The sequence below is a fragment of the Carica papaya genome, chromosome 5 (genome assembly GCF_054855325.1).
Source record: "Carica papaya isolate Zhongbai chromosome 5, ASM5485532v1, whole genome shotgun sequence".
Classification (NCBI taxonomy): Eukaryota; Viridiplantae; Streptophyta; class Magnoliopsida; order Brassicales; family Caricaceae; genus Carica; species Carica papaya.
Window position 1 is genome coordinate 34,729,881 of NC_142313.1, and position 7,169 is coordinate 34,737,049.

Genomic DNA, 7,169 nt, shown 5'->3' on the forward strand with positions numbered 1-7,169 from the left:
TATCAGGTATTGCAGCATCCAATTGTAGCCTTCCGACCACCATTTGAGCTGAATATCGGTGTTATACGGCCTGGATTGTTTTTTTTTTTTAATTAGAGATAATAAACTGTTAAAGCTCAAACCTAAAAGAAATAGAAATATTGAATTATAACAACTATAAGCGAAAACAATTTAGAATCTAGAATTTATATTTCTTACACAGTAAATTAGGATGTTCAATAGGATTACGAGAATATCTCTTTTATAACAGTTCATAGTAATGAAATAAATGGTTAAAACAAACGAGATAAAAACTCTATGGGGTTAACCTCTGCTAGACAACTCTGATGGCGTCCGGGAGATAACCTTTATTTGCAATCCTTCTACTGTTCAATATCTAAATCTTAGTCTTTTTTATCTGAAATAGTTAAATAGAGGAATGAGGTATAATAGTTCAGTAAGAATATTACATTTATCACTTATACGGAAAATCGAAGATTGGTAAAAAATTGTAAAACAACCAATGGAACTATTACTTTAGATAAATTCATTTAACATAAAAATCGTTTATTCCATACTTATCCGTATGAGTTTCTAAAATCGACCTATGAAGATAATAACTCAAATAATATTGTGATTTTATATCCAAATGAGCAAGAATAGAAACTTACCTTTGTTACCTGTTTACCATTATCTATGGGGGTCCATAGGGATCCCCCTTACGCGTGAGCCCAATATCCAAGTTATTGATTAACTGGCCGTCCTTATATCCTGTCCGATAATGGGTGCTAAAACATACAACCGTCTTAATACCCCGTCCGGTATGAGGGTGAATTATACCTCCCAACTCCTTTCGGTATGGGACTTCTCAGCCTTGTTCAATTAAAGTAATGCCCATGGTAGGGTTTTTTCAATGTACCGAGTCTGTATACCCTTTCTTAGGGTACTCGGTAAACCTTTCGTATATAGATTTACATCATTAGCCAATCACCAGTCACATGCCAACATCATTTTTTACCAATCAACAATAAGTCATGCAAATAGACAATACGTAAACCAATCAACAGTAAGCCATGCAATTAAATAACACATAAATAAAGAGAACATGATTAAGACATCTATTGCAAACGAATCCAAATGCAGTTAGGTAAACTCAGTAACCAAAAAATAATTAAAGTTAATAATTTAAAGCACACAATATAACAATAAACATTTTATGTAGTATAAGAGAAAATAAACAACAGACTAGAAAAAATATACATTAACCTATTCCGACTCCATTAGTGACTTGTAATTAATTTTAGGGTTTTTTAATTTTCACAAAACACAATATTATTGATTATTAAGCTTCAATTTACCATAACAGAAAAAAGGGTGAGGAATTCTTACCTCGGATCGATGTCCAAAATATCGTACTTTTTACTGCGTCTCTTGGTGATCCCTATGTTTCTTGAATTTTTTTTGTGGAAATTAAAAAATACCCGTCACGTATCTAAAAATACCCCAAAATGCCAAAATATGTATTTTAAAATTTTTTTCGGCAAATTTAGGGTTCTAGCATGGTGGTGCCGCCTTGTTCCAATGCCGACTCTGCCGCCCATGGTAGTGGTTCCTCTCTACCTGACCATTTTCAATCAGTTTAGGCCAATTTTGGCCAGTTTTGGCCGGTTTAACATGGAAACCTATAAAAAACCAAGTTAGGGTGCCTCTATTGGCCAAAAAAGGCAAAAATCGAAACCCTACCGATAGGAGGGTCTTTAGGTACGGTATCTCTGTCGTACCTCCTTTGCGGTCGAGGTTCTCATTTGACTAACCTGTACCAAAAAAGGACAGAGAACACAATGGTAAAAAAATTATGCGAAACAGAAAGTGGGAAGGGGGTCATTGGAGAAGGTTTTGGATTTCAGCAATGGTGGCTTGCCCGAGTTTCACCCATTGGCCTTTCGGCTCTGATATGAATATAGGGAGATTCGGGATTGAATTCCAAGCAGGAAGGGAGAAAAAAGTACCTATCCGGCGTTGGCGGTGGCTCTGGTGCAACGGCGACGGTGATCAGTTTCTTTTTCGACCGCCCTTCTTCTTCTTCTCCAATGAGGACTGGTGCAGATAGGGTTAGGGTTTCTTGGAACATGATGTTTAAATACACTCCCTAAGTTGATCTAGGTCGTCTGTGTAGGGACACGTGACCCTCTCCAGTTCGTTGGATTCCTCTTATTCAAGAAATAAATATGAGCCGTATGATCGGATTGAATCTAACCATCCAATCATGCTTGTAGGGGAAATGCATCTGGGTCATTTGTGTGCATGTGATGCGATCTAGGGCGTTGGATTCGTAGGCATGCAGATTCCCCGCGTGGAATCAGTGTTAGTGTGTCTGCCACGCAACATGTTCTGAGTCGCCATTGTTGCTGATGTGGCAGTCCCACGTAGCCGTCCCACATGGTTGTATTTCTCTTTTTTACGATTTTACCCATTGTTTTTAAATTTTCTTTCAAAAACATCATCCTTATTTACAGTTTCAACTTTTTTTCCTAGAATTATTTTCAATTTCGTCCTTATTTTTATTTTTCTAAAAAACTTCACAAAATTTAAAATAAAATAAGATTAAATTATTAAAATGTATAATTTTATTAATTGTAAAATTATCCCGGGCTAAATTTTCGAGCCCAGGTGCTACAATTCCCCTCCCCCCTTAAGAAGAAATTTGGTCCCAAAAATTTGTCACCCTCTCACTAGTCAACAGTTGGGGGTACTGGACTCTAAAGTTCGATTCTAGCTCTCAAATGGCCTCGTCCCTTCCGTGATTCTACCATAAGACCTTGACAAAGAAAATTTTTCTATGGCGAAGTACTCTATTCTTCTAGTCCAAAATGTCCACCGATACCTCATTATAAGATAGATTATCCTGGAGTGAAAGTGGCTCGTGAGACAAGATATGCGATGAGTCTGGGTCGTACCTATGTAGCATAGATACATGAAACACGTTATAGACTCTAGATAGCTCTGAAGGTAGTGTTAGCCTGTAAGTAGATGTACCAATCATGTTCAATATCTCAAATGGTCCGATGAGTCTAGTATTTAATTTTCCTCTCATACCAAACCTGTTGATACCATTAAAGCGGGTGACCTTAAGAAACACTCGATCATCATTCTCAAATTCTAAATCTCTCATCTAGGTGTCCGCATAACTCTTCTATCTACTGTAAACTATCTAGATGTTCTTCCTAATTTTAACTATCTTGTTTGTGGTCTCCTCTATAAGATCTAGGCCAAAAAAAAATTTATCACCCACCTCTTCCCAATAGATTGGTGACCTACAGGGTCAGTTATACAATGCCTCATACGGGGTCATGCCAATACTTGATAACTGTTATTGTAGGCGAACTCGATCATGGGCAGATAATCATCCCAATGCCCTCCGAAGTTTAGAACACAAGTTCTAAGCTTATCCTCTAATGTGTGAATTGTTCGTTCTGACTATCCATTAGTTTGAAGGTGGAATGCTATGCGGAAGGACATTTTTGTTCTCATTGCTTGCTGAAAACTAGACAAAAACTGAAAGGTGAACCTAGAGTCTTTTTTAAATACCACTGTCACTGAAACTCCATGTAGCTTGACTATCTCCCGAATATAATTCTTGCTATCTTGTTTAAGGGGTTGATCATTTTGATAGCCAAGAAAAGAAAGACCTTTGTGAGCTGATCAATAATTGCCCAGATAGCATATTGTCCCAAGCGTGCCTTAGGTAACCCTGTTACAAAATCCATGGTTATATATTCTCATTTCGACTCTAAAATCAATAATGGCTGAAGTAGCCCACCTAAGTGTTGATGCTTTGCCTTAACCTATTGATATATAAGGCACTTGGAGACGAAATCGACGATTTCTCTTTTCATCCCGCTCTACTAAAATCGGAGTCACATACTTTGATATATTTTAATATTTTTGGGATGCATGGTGAACTTTGAACTATGGGTATTTGTGATGATGTTCCTTTTTAGTTCACTGTCATCTGGGACACACACTATATTCTGGAACTTGAGCAACCCATCGGTAGAGGCTCAAAATTCTAGGTTCACTTTCTGTTATATATCCTTCTTGAGAGCTACTAGGGTAGAATTAGTTAATTGGACTTCTTGTATTCTCTAAATTAGTTCGGGTTGGACAGTTAGATAGGCCAAACATGTAACCCTCTACAAGTCCTGAAGCGGTATCTGTTGTGCAGCTCCTATTACCCTATATTCAAAAATCATTAAGTGAGCTAATATACCTGCACTTTTTCTGTTGAGTGCGTCGAGTACCCTATTGCTCTTACTTGAGTGATACAAAATCTTACAATCATAGACCTTGAGGAGCTCTATCCAACGTCTCTGATGTGTGTTAAGATATTTTTGAGTGAATATATATTCAAGCTCTTATTATTTATATAAATTTTAAAAGTCTCTTCGTACAAATAGTTGTGCTAGGTCTTCAAGGCGTGGATAATGGCGCCAAGGTCTAAGTCGTGGATGAGGTAATTCTTTTTATGAATTTTCAACTGCCTAGACCCATAGACTATAATATTTCCATGTTGTATCAAAACACAACCCAATCCCATGTAGGAGGCATCACTATACACTGTGTATCCACCTGTTCCACTCAGTCGAGCCAAAACAGGTACGATAGTCAACCACTTCTTGAGTTTTGTAAAACTTCTTTTGCAATCCTCATTCTACTCAAACTTAACATTTTTCTTTGTAAGTCAGGTCAAAGGAGGGATTAGGTTAGAAAATCTTTCCACAAATTTGCGGTAATAACCTATCATTCCCAAAAAGTTACAAATCTCATTAATCGAAATCAATTTTTTCCAACCGAGTACTGCTTCAACCTTTCCAGAATTTACTAATATCCCATCCTTTGATATTATGTGTCCTAAGAAGGTATTCTGCTCGAGCTAGAATCTACATTTACTCAATTTTATATACAGCTTTTTTTCCCTAAAAACCTGTAAAATCTGAGTCAGGTGATGAGCATGTTTCTCTCTGCTCTTTGAATATATCAAGATGTCATCAATAAACACAATGAAGAACTGATCCAGGAATTTCCTAAAAACTATGTTCATCAAATCCATAAAAATGGTTGACATAATTATTAGCTCAAATGGCATGATTAGGAACTCATAATGTGCGTACCTAGTTTTGAAGGCTGTCTTGGGAATGCTTTCTCCCTTGATCTTTACTTTATGGTAACCCAAACGCAAGTCTATCTTGAAGAAAACCTGAGCACCCTATAACTGATCGAAAAGATCATCAATTCTGGAGATGTGGTACTTATTCTTGATTATAATTCTGTTCAGTCCCCTGTAGTCAATACACAACCTCGGGAACCCATCCCTATTCCTTACAAACGTGACTCTAGTACCCCAAGGAGATACTTTATGTCAAATGAATTCACTATCCTACAATTCTTTTATATGTTTCCTCAACTCTTCCATCTCTACGCGACTCATGTCATAAGGGGCAACTGAAATGGGTTGGGTGCCAGGCTGAAGATCTATGGTAAACTCAACTTCTCTATCCACTGACAGTCTAGGTAGTTCATCATGAAATATATTTGGAAATTATTAGACCACAAAGATTTCTTGAATACAAATTTTTTTCTTAGGTTTGCCTAATGTAGAAAAGACAATCTAGTTAAAACATCATATAAACAATGCAATTGTCATGATAGAATAATATCTAAAACTTTTATTAATTTGTGAAAAACTCTTCATTAAGAAGATTGAACACAAGCTTTTTATGGAAATAGTCGATGGTGGTGTGATACGCCGCTAATTAGTTCATTCTCAGAATTACATCAAAATCTCCTGTGTCTATTTCTATTAGGTCTACGCCCAATTTTCTATCTTCTATGTCTACGATACAAACTTTGTATAGGACCTCCCCGAATAGCATCTCATTCCTAGGAGTATACACAAATAATATAGAATCAAGATTCTCAGGTAACACATTCAATTTTTTTGCAATAATATATGAGACAAAAAAATGTGAAGTACTAGTATCAATCAAAACATGTGCAAGGTGATTACATATAATGTACGTACCTTGTATCACGTCCAGGTTGACTTCAGTATTCTGCTGGGTAATGGTGTAAGTTCTGCCCTGCAAGGGAGGTATGACTTGATTATGATTTTACAGGCACTCTCTAGTATTGTGTTGGGTACTTCCACATATGAGGTATGTATTGTTGAGACGATAGCATGATCGGTCTCCATGATCTTTACTACAATGTTAGCAAGTCCTATCACATTCTATTGTCGGAGCCTGAGAAAGAGCTTGAGTCACAACGTTAAGTCTCTTATTTTGCTGGATCGGTGTAGTAGGTGCTGGTTTGCAGTGTGGGACCGGGGGTTTGGAATTTTTCATTACTGGAGAAAAGATACAAAGGTTCCTCTCTATTAGTTGTGCCTTAGGCATAACTACTGAGTAGATGCTGAGCTCGAATACATAAAGTTGTTGTCTGATCTCAGGACAAAGGCCCCACTCAAACTTTCTTATCTTTCTGCCTTTATCCATCATACTCTCAGGAGAATATCGGCCCAACTCTATGAATTTTTGAGCATACTCTGACACTATCATATCACCCTAGATAAGGTGTGGAAATTTCATTTCCTTCAAATGTCGAAGATGCTCTAGGAGGTATTCTGCATTGAAGGCTACTAGGAATTGTTCCCAAGTGACTACAATGGGCAGGATGGCCTGCTTCAGCTACCAACAGTGACCTGCCTCACCCACGAGCATATAGGTGGTAAGTACAACTTTTTGTTCGAAAACCTCCTCAAGAGTTACGAAGACCTTCTCTGTCTTTACTAACCAATACTTGGCCTCTTCGAAGGAGATGTCCTTGCAAAGGTAGATGGGTTTAGTCTCTTAAACTTCTCAATGTAGCTTGGGTCCATCATGGGTGGAACCGGGTCTCATTAAAGAGGACTGGATTATGCTGGGGAGGGACCAGGTAGGCTTGTGGCGGCACTTGGTTGTATGGTAGGGGAACCAAATTATATTGTTGCAGTGTCGAATGATATGGTAGAGGAACAGGGCTGTATTGGGTTGGCACTAGATCTTCTCGTTGCAAGGGTGGCTCAAACTATGGCAGTGGTGGAGGGTCAGACAGCTCCCTCCTTTCTTTTCGGGTCTACTGGGTGGAGATAA